Source organism: Canis aureus, chromosome 20, assembly GCF_053574225.1.
Source record: "Canis aureus isolate CA01 chromosome 20, VMU_Caureus_v.1.0, whole genome shotgun sequence".
NCBI classification, from domain to species: Eukaryota; Metazoa; Chordata; class Mammalia; order Carnivora; family Canidae; genus Canis; species Canis aureus.
The window spans coordinates 35,625,440-35,639,115 of record NC_135630.1 but is presented as its reverse complement, the minus strand read 5'-3'; the positions used below and the strand labels follow the sequence as shown (position 1 = coordinate 35,639,115).

At 46.9% G+C, this 13,676-nt stretch overlaps 1 long non-coding RNA gene across 1 annotated transcript; it reads right to left on the bottom strand.

Annotated features, from left to right (window-relative positions):
- Positions 1 to 5,363: 5,363 nt before the first annotated feature.
- Positions 5,364 to 9,635, bottom strand: LOC144291676 (uncharacterized). The gene is made up of 3 exons (XR_013359063.1): positions 9,406 to 9,635; positions 6,294 to 6,356; positions 5,364 to 5,641 (listed from the first exon to the last, which is right to left on the bottom strand). It is a non-coding gene; the product is annotated as an uncharacterized LOC144291676 (long non-coding RNA).
- Positions 9,636 to 13,676: the final 4,041 nt, after the last annotated feature.

Sequence of the window (13,676 nt, the reverse complement as noted above, 5' to 3'; positions counted from 1 at the left end):
GCTGGGAACTGTCCAGCTAATAGTCTGCTGAACTGCAGGGGCAGCTGTCCCACCTAAGTGGGCTGGGCCAGAGGATGGCCTGTGGCTACTGAGCCCAACATAGGACTGGAGACAGAATAGGAGAAGGGGGGACCAGGCTGGGGACCTTGGGAGGGAGATGCTTCCCATTGCCACATCTGATCTGTAAGCATTTGCATTCCTGATGGTTGATTAATTAAAAATAAGCTCAAAGGGCTTAAAGAGGCCCACAGTGGGCTGGGAAATTCTCGCTACAGACAGACTCCAGGTTTCAGACTCAAGTAATGTAAAAGGGATAGATTGCTCAAGCACTTTCTCTTACAGATGTGAACTTGGATGTTCTGAAAGGGACAATGACGAACTCATGGTCACAAACTAGTTAAGAATGTGGCCAGGGGCCCCATCTTGTCCCTACTGTAGTCCACTCCCAGAGTAGTTAATATATATTTAGTTAATATATATTTAGTTAATATATATTTAGACCCAGATAATTTTACTACCAGATTCTAGGATAGAGTCTTTCTGTATTATTATCTGATCTTAATAATGTCATTATTTCATATGTATCAACACCTGTTTTAAGTGCTTCACATTTGTGATCTAACGCTGTTAATTCTCTCAAAAATCCTATGAGGCAGAAATTATCATCATCCCCATTTCCCAGAGGATGAAACTGAGGCACAGGTTGGTGAAGAGACCTCCCCACAGTTGGCAGTTGGAGGGCGGAGACCCAGGCGCAGATGATCTGACTTCGGAGCCACCCTTGGCCACTGCATTGTGTGGCATCTTCAGAAATCTGCTTGAAGGCTCATGGTGTGCCCTTGTATTTTTATATTTGCAGAGAGTAAAAGGAATGAAGAAAGAATTTGGGGAAGGGATGTCAGCGGAAGATCTCAAGTGTTCACCTGGAAAGTTTCACTTCAGATCTTCTCAGTAAGAAAGTCCTTGAAATATGGACAACACCCATCGTGCACAGGAGGAGCAGCACAGCTGGGTATACCCGAGATCTTTGGGACCCGTCTATCTTGGCTGCCAGGTCTCCTGCCCCCTAACCCCCGCAGTGAGGGATTTCCTAGTGTGACTCCACTGGCTACCCTTCCCAGACAACACTCCTGAGTTAGCAGAGGCTTCCAGGGAATTGAAAGAGGCTCCTCTTTGCCTACAGGTGAAAATTGGCCATGTATTAATAATTGTCACAGTGGAGTGATGGCTTTCTCAGGTTCATTACTAGTCTCTCTACTTTTCTCTATGTTTTAAATTTTCCATTCTAAAAGATTTTTTTCTTTTTTAAAATTACATTCTATTTATTTATTTATTTTAAAGAGAGAGAGATCATATGATCAGGGAAAAAGGCAAAGGGAGAGGGAGAAGCAGATTCCTCACTGAGTAGGGAGCCTGACTCAGGGCTCAATCCCGGACCCTGGGATCATGACCTGAGCCAAAGGCAGATGCTTAACTAACTGAGCCACCCAGGTGCCCCCTAAAAGATTTTCTTAAAATGTAATAAAACATGCCTTGTCCTCAGGAAAATGCCAAGGAGTCAACTAGAGCTTGGGAATTGAAAGGTGGATAGGATGGGCAGCTGGGGAAGCTGAATCAGTTAGTGTCAGTTAGGATGCTTTCTGATGCAAAATAGCAAGAGTTCTCTTAACTTAGGTCCATTCGAGTAACCACTGCACTCCATTTCCTCCCAACACATCCTATTGGATGCCCACTGCACAGGGAATGCATGTAGCTAATTCGCTACCCCTCTGGGGTCAGCAAACTGTGACCTAAAGACCAAATTGGCCTGCCACCTGTTTTTGTAAGTAAAGTTTTCTTGAAACAAAGCCATGCTTATTCATATACATATTGTCTATGGCTGCTATCTCACTACGGTGGCAGAGTTAATAAATTGTTATAGAGACTATATGGCCCACAAGAGGCAAAAATATTTGCTTTGTGACCCTTACAGAAAAAGTATCCTGGTCTGTTCTAGAACATCATGTATGTCTGCCTTTATCAGTCGAGTTGTATTCTTGCCAATCAGCTGTATCTCCAAACTTGTTTGTGCTAGTTAAATTTATTATTTAAGTGTTTAATGAAATAATGTATAGATCAATGAGCTCAAACAGCCTGAGCCAGCCAGGCGCCCCTAGATAAATGAAATAGCAGTGTGGAAAGAAAGTGTTATTAGCATAAAAATTAGACAAAATGCTTTGGAAGGACACAATAAATGCAAGTCACTAAAAACAATCACTATTAAATCAAATATGGGCAAAAGGATTGTACAAAGCTGGGTTAGGGCAATTTCACAAATCTAGGATAATTTTGCATTAAAAGAGCACTCCAAGGACACTGGATCACTCCAAGGACACTGGAACTGGAAATTTAAAGATCATTTTATTTTTTTTATAATAAATTTATTTTTTATTGGTGTTCAATTTGCCAACATTCAGAATAACACCCAGTGCTCATCCCATCAAGTGCCCCCCTCAGTGTCCGTCATCCATTCAGCCCCACCCCCTAAAGATCACTTTAAAGATCACTCCAAGGACACTGGAACTGGAAATTGTAGATAATGTTCTATCTATGTGGTTTATATGTGAAAGATGACCCACATCAAAGACAGACCTTAGCCCTACATCAAAATATTGAAACATAAAGATATGTCTGTGTTTTGAAAGTTAAAAAATTTAAGGAATACACACATGCGTGTGGATTTTGAAATATGTTTTATGGATCTCTACTTGAAACAAGTTTTTAAAAATGGACCAATTATTAATCCCCATAGCATCAGATTTGATGGTTTATCCTAGAACAGAAAACCCATCCTCAAATTGCTTTATGTTTTTTTAAAAGATTTTATTTATTTATTCAGAGAGAGAGAGAGAAAGAGAGAGAGGAGGCAGAGACACAGGCAGAGGGAGAAGCAGGCTCCATGCAGGGAGCCCCACGTGGGACTCGACCCCGGGTCTCCAGGATCACGCCCTGGGCTAAAGACAGCGCCAAACCGCTGCGCCAGCGGGGCTGCCCCTCAAATTGCTTTAAAAGAAGAAGTCTTCCTTCATATCATTCTGTCATTTCTACCTTCCCATCATTTCCCCTTCTAGCCTAGAGTTGTCTGCACCTGAGGAAGCAAAGTGAGGAGGGAAGGGATCCCTTGCAGAGCCATGGGCACTGGCGTTCCCTAAGCTCCAAGGAACTAGAACAGAGGTGGCAGGTTGTGGAGGTGGCTGGAGTGGACAGAAGATTAGTTACATTGAGCAAATAGTTAATGGCTTGAACAAATAAGTAAATATATTAAGGATATGGGAGCTGGTTTCTCACTGAGTTAGAAACATGGGAACACTGAAGGATGGAAAGAACCCTGAGGGGTTGAAATGAAATTGGAAGTATCAGATGAACTCCCAAGCTTTTAAATACATTTACTAGCTGGATGTAGAAATAGTTACAGGTATGGGAATATAGATGTATGCATATATTTACCAAGAGAACTAAGAAGCAATGACACCCTGGTAACAGTGAGCACACCCAGCATACAACCTTCAGAACACAATCTATAGACTACAATAGGAATCCATTACACCATGTTGACACAAGTCAATAAATGCATACTTGAATAAATTGGGGTGGGGAGTGATCTTCCTTTAGAGAAAATGGAATTAATGGAAGTAGAAGGGCCAATAGAAATAATCACCACCTGACAACCATCACAGGATGTGGAGCAACAGGAATTCATTCATTGCTGGTGGGAATACAAAAATGTCACAGCTACTTTGGAAGACAGTTTGGTGGTTTCTTACAAAACTAAACATACTCTCACCATATGATCCAGCAATCACACTCTTTGGTTTTACTCAAGTGAGTTGAAAAGTTCACACAACAATCTGCACATGGATGTTTATCACAGCTTTATCCATAATTGCCAAATTTTGGAAGTAAGCAACGTCCTTCAGGATGTGATTGGATAAATAAGCTGTGGTACATCCAGACAAAGGACTATCATTCAAAGTTAAAAAGAAATGAGCTATTAAAAAAACATGGTGGAAATTTAAATGCATATTTCTAAGTGAAAGAAGCCAAGCTGAAAAGGCTACATAAAATATGATTTCAAGGATAGAACATTCTGGAAAAGCAAAACAAGGGAGACAGTACAAAGATCAGTGGATAACAGGAGCTAAGAGGGAGAGAGGGATGCATGGGGAGGGATGAATAGGTAGAGCACAGAGGATTTTGAGGGCACTTAAAATACTCTGTGTGATCATATACTGGTGGAGACATGTCATGATGTATAAACATTTGCCCAAACCCAAAGAATGTGCAACACCAAGAGGGAGCCTATTCTAAACTACGGACTTTGGGTGAGAATGGTGTGTCAGTGTAGGCTCACTGATTGTAACACATGTACCATGCAGGTACCCAGATGTTGATATTAGGGGACACTGTGCATTTGGGGGCTGGGGTATATACAGGATATCTATACTTTCCACTCAATTTTGCTGTGAACCTAGAACTCTTCTAAAAAACAAAATCTAATAAATATGTATAAAATATATAAAACACCAAAAAAGTTTAAGATCTTTCAAATAGTCAAATGGCCTCATAAATAGCAGCAAGTCCTAGTCCTAGCAAACTTTTAAGGAAGATACAATCCTGTGTCCTATAAACTGTTCCACAACTTAATAAGCATCAAAAAACTTCTTCCCTCTTTTATGATTCCAACATGCATATATCTGAAATTAAATATTAGCATAGGGAATTCATTACTGAATTAAAAAGGAAAAATGCATCACACCGATAGGATTTTTCCCAGAAATGCAAGGATTGTGCAAGATTGATATAAATGAAACCCTAAAGCTAGATTGAAGAACATGAACGACCTGAATAAATGGAGAGACTTCAATGTCGTAGGATCAAAGACCTAATTGGGTAAAGATATCGCTTTCTCACAGATCAATCTATACGTTTATAAATGTAATTTTAGTCAAAACACCAACAGGGTTTTTAGTGAGATTTGACAAGATTACTCTTTTAAAGTTCTTCTGAATTACAAATGCATGGGGATGGGTAGCCTGACTGACTCAGAAAGAGGAGCATGCAACTCTTGATATCATGTCATGAGTTTGAGCCCTGTGTTGGGCGTTGAGATTACTTAAATACATAAAAGAAAACAAAGAAGCAAAAAGAAATGCATGAGGATAACAAAGTCAATTTTGAAAAAGAATAATTAGGAGGTATGTGAACCACCATTTATCAAAACACATTGAAGATAAGTAACTAAAATATTGAGGTGTTGGTGCGAAACAGTCATCTCATTCAATAAAACAGAATGAAGCACAAAAATAAACCCGATTATTAAAATATTCATTCATCCAACAAGTGTTTATTGAATACTTATTATGTATCAGCACTGCTCGTGAGGCAGGTGGTACAAGAATAAACAAAACAGATCATATCTTTGCCTTCTTGTTGGGGAACACGAACTATGAGTGAATGGCAAGTACTTTTAAAAGGTGGTAGATGGAAATGGATGCAGCTGGAATCAGGATGGTCTCAGTGGAGGTGGCAAAAAGTGGTCAGATCCTGGATGTATTTTGGAGGTAGAGCCAGCAGGATATGCTCATTGGTGTTGATGTACAGTCTGTGAGAGAGAGCAATCAAGAATGAGACCAAGTTCTGGGGGTCAGACACTAGAAGAGCAGAGTACCCATCCACTGAGATGGGGGATATTTGGGAGGAAAGGGAGGGAACTCATGAGTTTGCTCATGGAGATGCTCAATGATCATCCAAGAGAGTATGTCCAATAGGTAGTTGAGCATATGGACATAGGATTAGGTGAAGGTCTTGGGCTACAGCTAGTTATGTGGATGTCAGTCAACATATAAATAGTATTGAAATCCAGAGGATGGGGATCATGGAGAGGGTATAGACAGAGATGAAGACAGAGCCCTCGGCCCACGCATTGCAAGCAGATGGGAAGATGAGGGGTAATGAGTGAAGGACACTGAAAAGGAGAAGCCAGTGTAGCAGGAGGAAAACCAAGAGAGTGAGGTGTCCTGGGAAGGAAGGGAAGTAGGTCAAAGAGGGAGAAGTTCATGACCACAGGTTAGCCTAGTGTTTGTGGTCTACATACAACCACACCTGGAAGTAGCCCACAGCAACTGCCAGATAGTGGGAGAGAGTAGAACACTATCTACTCTGAAGGATTACCTTTATACATCACATGCCATTTTTTTTTAATTGAACAAAAAAAGACCTCTGGAGCAAATACGGTTAAAATTGTATTTACTTACTATTGATCTTGGTATTGGATTCATGAGTAGTCTGTTACATTTTTTTCCTTCTTAAAAATATCTCTAAAATGTTGCATAATAAAAAAGAAGAAAAGTCATTTATAAGTAAATATGTAGAATATATCTGCATAAAATATTTTTAGAATGATGTCCAAAACACTAGTAATTGGTTGTTACTAGTAGGCCAGCATGCTTTATTATGACTTTCTTTTTTTTTTTTTTTTTTTTTTGTATTATGACTTTCAAGGGCCCTAGGCACTTCTACCTTCTTTGAAAAATAATAAAAAATATGTTTTATGATTGCCTTGATATAAAGATAAATATGATCTAGGCTGAGCTCATTATTATTGTGTTTTTTTCTGATTGTAAAAGAAATTACAATTAAAATATTTCCAGATTTTCAGGCCTCCTAAAAACACTGTGGTCACATGTGCCATACCTGTGTGCTCAGGAAGACGTGGACCCTGGATGCTGCGTGGAGAACTGGGGGTGGGAGGGGGAATTCCTTTTGCCTCTATACCTTTGGTTTTATTTGAATTGTTTAAATCAGTTATGTTTTATCCCTTTTTTAAAAGGAGGTAAAACCCACACATAAATAAGTAAAAGATGATTAACGTGATAGAAGTTCAGGCAAGGGTAGGAGACAATTCACACCTGACTCCATACAAATGGCCAGTGGCCGTGAAAAGATGCTCAACCATACCATAATCGAGGAAAGGCAAATCATACCCATAAAAGTTGTTAACTGGCAAAAAGGAAAAATACTTTTCCAGTATTTTTGGAAAATGCTTTCAAGTGTTGACATGAGTGGGAACATGGGCCCTGTCACAAGGTGATGGGAGAGATTATCGGCTTAGTCTTTGAGAAGAGCAGTTTATCAGTGTTTATCCACACATGCAATGCAAAGACTCTTTGGCCAAGCATATTTATTCCAAGATAGGTAGCATTTTTTTCTCCTATGTGAAAAAAGATGCATGCACAAGTATATGCATTGCAGTATTGTTTAACTGAAAAATTAGAAACAGTCTACATGTTCCTTAATGAGGGAATTAATAAACCATGGTGTATACATCCTGCAAAAATGTTGATTAGTCATTAAAATAATACGATCAATATGTAGCAACACTATATCCTATGAAAGAAGCCAGTTGCAGAGCAGTAAGTATGAGCCTTGAGGATGTGTGTATGTGTGGAGGGGAATTGATAGAAGCCATCTGGAAGGATCCATACTTAACTCTGCACAATACTTATCTCTGGAAGGGGGATTGATAGAGGTGAGAAAGTAGGGGGTGATGAAAAAGGATTTTTACTATTTTACATACTTTCATAGGGCTTAATTTTCTTACAAAGTACATGCTTATGGGATAGTTAATATATTTTTTAAAATCAAGAAGTGGTTGCTGGGTGAGGCTGGGGATAGTTCTTGCTGATTAGGCCAGGGGGCTGAGGGTCTGGGAGAAGCCAGATCTGTGAGGTCTGGGGGCAGCTTCAGTTTGGGATTACAGAGCTTCAGGGTTTCAGAGTTGGAAAGGTCTGGGATCCTTCACCTGTACAGAAATGCAGCTAAAATACACGGGCTGCAGCCTCTTGAAGCCAGATGTGTGCCAGGCAGTTGCACAGACAAGAGAGGTGTTTTCATTCCGCTTTCACGACGAAGGCCCTAAGGTTCAGAGAGTTAACCCCGGGGGAAGCAGCAGAGTCCACTTGGAACCAAGGGTTGCAAATCCTCCCAGGACGGCGGCCTTGCCAAGCTCCAGGTCTCCAAGGCTGGAACCTGGCAGCACCAGGATACCCCAAAATCGTGTGGAAATGGTGGCAACCAGGCACAGGCCAGGGGCGATTCACAGCACTCATATCTAATGCTCAGGGAGAGGTGTGGATTTCCTGGGATTACGTTTGTCCTCAAGGCCTAATGATGATTTGAGTAGCGTCAGTGTTGGGGTGCATGTGAGGGGTGAGTGAGTGAGGGGACGGGACCCTGGAATGCAAACCTGAACAGGACAAAGGACAAAAGAGGGGAAAGTCAAACAGAGCCCCGAGCTAGGCTGGTCCTGGGAGTCCACCGCCCGCAGTCCCTGGGAAGCAGGCAATGTCCCATCCGGATCCCCCAAGGGTGCAGCTTGGGTCTGGGGCTCCTTTTTCATCATGGCTCTCACATTCCCGTCAGTCATCCCTGCATGGCCCCTGCAGGAGCTGGCGTCCTCACTGGGGCTGCTGGTCAGGACACCCGGGCCTGAATCCACTCCATTTACCAGTGGGACCTCGGTTTCATCTCCTGTGACGTGGAGTTAATAGTAGCTACCCCGTAGGCTGGAGTGGGGTTGAAAAAGTTTAAAAGTCTTAGAGTTTAGCACCTTGGTGCCTGATAATCATGTGCCTTGATTTTCCCTAAAAAACGGGATTGGGGAAGACCATCCCAGCAGTGTGACCTGAAGCTCCAGGCTCACCAGTTCATCTGCAGAATGAGGCACCCCCCCCACCCGCCCTGTCCAGTGGTGGAGAATGGGGAACTGGGACAGTGGTCCTCAAACAGCCTGCGCTCTGGGGATGGGGAACAGACCCGGCTCCTGGTCTAGAAGCCCGTGGGCACCGGGCAGGCCACCTTCCTGGTGACTTCCTTTTCCCTGCATTGGGAGAAGCCTATTCAAGAATGAGTTGGAAGAGACGACCTTTGAAGGTGAGAGATTCTGGTGCATCTTCCTCATCAGCGCAGCTTGGCCTGGCGAGCAAGGGCCTCAGGACCCCTCCTCAGAGGCTTCTAATCTTGCCTGGGTGGACAAGGGGCAAGGTCACCTGGGGCTGGGGGTTCCTGAGTTTCACAGTCAGGGCACCAGGAAGGTGACATCACAGATCCATGTGTCTTTCCTGCCAGGACTGCAGCCTCTGGTGAGCTCGGCCCTTGGTTTCCTGGCCTCTGTTCAACTCTGACCTTGAGCTGCCTTAATTAATGGTGAAGTCAAAACCCTGAAGCAGAGTGGCAAAGTTTAAGATCTCTCTCTCTCTCTCTCTCTCTCTCTTTCTTACAGAGAAATTGGGCAAGGGCAGGGGGATGAATGCAGGTCTTAACACAAGCTAAGGACAAACACTTGTAACCAACTAGAATGGCACTCACCAGCCCCAAGCTGCCAAACTGAGGATGGTGGCCTGAAACGTTTCAGCATCTGGATTAATCATTGGGTGTTTCCCCCAGGTCTGCCCTTCCTCTGGTCACAGGGTGCACATCCCCCGGGCAGGTGGGCTTCCTGGCGAGACAGGTGCATGTGCCCTCTCCATCACCTCAGAGTTCACCTGAATGTTCCTGCTCCCTGTCCAGGAGGCTCTCTGCTCCCCGCCCTGCCCTTTCTTTCCTCAGCTGGGAATGACAAGCTCGCCTTGGAAACCATGTCCTTATTGTGCTGTCAAGCTGGGGTCCTGCCACTTGGTGCCCATTTCCCTCCCCGGCCACTAGCATCTAATGCATCATCATGGGAAGGGGCAGCGGGCCCTGTGCTGGGCTCCCGTGCTGCTCTCAGGAGATCTTCATACCTTCTGGGGTTGGGGTGGGGTGGGGGGCTCCACAACACCTACTTCACAGGGGAGGAGACCGGGGCTGACAGAGTGTAGTGGATTGGATAGTGGCCCCAAAAAGATAGGTCCAAGTACTTAGTAATTGGAATGTGACCTTGTTTGCCAATAGGCCTTTGCAGATGTATTAAAGTAAGGATCTTGAGATGGTCTTGAATTGGGTTGCGGGGGGACCTTATATCAGGAGAAAGGAGAGGGAGGATTGGGACATCGAGAGGAGAGACAGGGAAGGATGTCTCTGTGTGGCCATGTGACGACAGAGGCAGATGCTGGCGTCGCTCAGCCCAGAGCCAACGGTTGCCGGGAGCCACCAGGAGCCAGAGAAGAGGCATGGATTCTCCCTCAGAGCCTCCAGGGGGAACCAACCCTCCCAACACCTCGCTTTTGGACTCTGGCCTCCAGAACCACGAGAGAATAAACTCCTGTTCTTTTAGGCCACCTGGCTTGCAGACCTTTGTACAGCAGCCTTGGGACACTAACCAAGAGGCTTAGCAACACGGGTTGCCCAGCTCAACAGGGGCGGGGTGTGAATGGGAGTCTGTCTAGGCCGCGTGTTGCTACAGTAGAGGGTGGGCTGGTACTAGTGGGCTGGCCTTCATTTCAGGGGGGTTCCAGGAGAATGGTTTGGGTATATACCATGGGTGCACGTGTGTGTAGGAAGAGGTGCCCTCGGAGGCCTGGCCTTTTCTGCCCAGGACCGTGACAGGCCTAGAAGGGAAGGGTCACTGCTGGGTTGGCCTGCTTTCCTTTGGTGGCCACTTCCCCTAACGCTCCGCCTGCCCTTGCCTCAGAGAACACTGGGCCTGGTCAGCAGACCATAAACCTCCCTCCTTGGCCTCCACGTGGCCTGTAGTCCGCAAGAGGAGGCCCCTGGCAGGGGTTAGTAGTAGGCCTTCTCTGGGCCCGTGGGGGCCTCTGGAGAGTCCTGGTAGGGTCCCCAGGGGGAACTCTGTCTCTCCCAAGGAGACAGTTTTCACCAGTCTCACCAAATACCTCTTCTGGGCCACATGAGGTGATCAAAGTCAGGGGCTGGATACAAAAACCAGCTTAGAGGCCAGGAGGGCAGGTTGGCCCCCAAAATCGTCCTCTCCTCAGTGGCAGAGAGGCCAAAGGCTCTCCCAAGCCTCTGAGGAAACCCTTCCTCCCCTTTTCTCCTTGTGACCACCTGAACATGTACGAGCTTCCTGAAGGCAGGACCAAGGAGAGCTTTCTCAATCCTATGCCTTGCCAGCCTCCATTGCAGTGGGCCAGGGGGATTAACACTCACCCATCCTCCCACACAGGGCTGGGGAGACACCCCTCCACCTCTGCTCTGCCCACACTCAGCCCTTGGCCTGCCAGGGTAACAGAATTGGGGGACTTCGCACAGTCACTTTGCAGGGCCAGGCTAAAGCCTACACCTCAATCCTGAGCTCAAGTCGAAGCCCTTCCTAACCTCCATCACGCACATCCTTGTCACACGAATGTTATGTCTCCCTGTCATCACCCCCACTGGGTTGGGGACTGGTGGAGCACCAGGGCTGCACTTACAGAGCCCTGTCCCTCATGGCAAGCAGGATACCAGGGAGGCAGTGGGTGTTCAGCAAACACCCATCCAATGAACCCGAGGCTCTGGGGGGTGGGGGCTGGGACCAGCCTCGGACCACCTCAGTCTCCTAACCTGTGAAATGAAACAGTCACTTCTTGACTCCCTGCACTAATGGAGGCCGCAGGGGCATGGACAACGCGTCACCTTTAGACTTACCTCCAAATGTGCAGAGCAACGAGTTTATGACAACAGATTTGTCTTCATAATTATTCTGATAATGACCTTGCGTTGCAAAATCCAGGCTAGAGGAGACTAGGTATAGAACAGATACAGGATGGAAGATACACAGGAGGAGGAGCACCTTTACCAAGAAACTCCACGTGTGTTTAAGAAGAGATTGAATATGAAGGAACATTTTAGTTGCCCCAACAGGCTAGAGGGTGACGGATTGATCATTTTGGGTTCCTTCTCTTACTTCTCTGTATTTTCCAAGGTTTCTAAAATGAGCATTGTATTACTGGTGCATTCAGAAAAGGGTCGATATTGAAATGTTTAAAGTGCAATTTTGCTAAACCAAGCAGCTGGGGCAGGAGATGCCGGGAGCATGGGGCAGGGAGGGCCGGGGAGACTGGGGGTCCTGGCAGCTGCTCGCTGGAGCCTGGGCCAGGCAGGAAGGGGATGGGGAGAAGGATAGGTGTGTCTCTGCCCGCGGAGAGGAGAGCCAGCCGGACAGGTAGCACGGCGCCTCTAGGTCTCTCCATTTCCTCTCCCGCTGGTGGGTGCCAGTCCCAGGAAGCCCAGCCCATGTGAGCCCAGCCACCCTGCATGCCCTCGGCCTGGCCCTGCCCGGCTACCTTGGCTGTGTCTCAAAGGCCAGGTGCCAGGGGAGGTGAGCCAGGTGTCAGCCGCACAGCCTGCGTCTGGGGGAGGGTGGCACAGAGGCACGTACGTCGTCCAGCTTCTCTGGGCTGGGATCTGGTTTCACCACCCGACCCTGCCACGGAGGGCTCCAGGGCAGGAGACTGTGGCAGGCCGTGCCAACCAGGCCTGGCCAGTGCGACACCACACCCTTGCCCAGGCTTCGAGGGCAGACACAGCCACCGCCTCATTGCTGAAGACCCACCATGCTCAATCTCCATCCCACTGGAGAAGTAGGGATTTCTGTGCCCAATTTACAGACAAGGGAGGAGAGGCCGTGAGCACTACCTCCTTGGTGAAAATCCTCCAGTGCTTCCTCGTTGTCCTCAGGCTGGGTCTGAGCCCCTTCCCTCGGGTCCTGCCACTACCCACATCCCATGTTCCCACCACACTCAAGTTTTCATAGCCTCTCCACTCACTGCGCTCCCCACCTTGTTTCCAGCCCTGTGTTTAGAGTTTCCCTTCCCTGTGTTGACCCTCCCCCCATTCCCGCTTCGTCACATCTCTGGGCAATGCTACCTCCTCCAGGAAGCCTCCTCTGATAGGCTCCAGCCATTGGGGCAACTTCCATTAAACCAGTGTTGCTCTGGGCGCAGCCCCAAATGTGCTGTGCTGTAGGCATACTTTCATGTCACGACCTCCTCCTGCCCCTGACCGTGGACTCCCTGAGGACAGGCTAGGAGTCAGGGCCACCACAGAGAATGCTTCCTCCAGGGACTTAAACAGGGGTGACAGCGTAGTGAACCTGCACAACTGTGTACAGTGTTCCTGGCCTGGGTCCTTCTCATCTGGGCCCAGCACAGAGATCTATGTGAGTGAACGAATGAATGAACAAATGAGTGAATGAGTGAATGAGTGAATGAGGTAAGTAAAAGAGTTGCCCAGGGTATCCCAGTGGCACAGCCACTTTGATCCTTGGCTTGAGAGACTCCAGATCTCATGCGTGGCGTGCTTCCTGGAGGAGTGGAGACTTCAGGGCATGACCAGAAGCCCAGCCAAGGCAAGTCCAGGGGACTGAGCCCTGCCCATGGTGGGCATCTGACTGCGGCGGGCTGCTGGGCCTCCCGTGGATGAGCACCCACGTCAGAGGGCTGTGCTGCTGGACAAGGAGCCAGACAGGCTGGCTAAGGCTGATGCCCATATGGCAGTGAGTCCCAGGCCAGGCCAGGCTCAGGGAAGCCAGACTCACAAAGCCCAGACCTGGCTCCTGAGGGCACATGGAAGCTGATAATCTGGACCCAACCTATCCTTAGGCACCTGGGGAACCCTCAGTCAGGAGGTGGCTTGGACCTCAGAGCAGGGCTCCCAAGGAGGAGACAACACTGTGCTAGGTGCTGGGGTAAGAAAGGCGAGCATTTCCCTGTCCTCAAGCT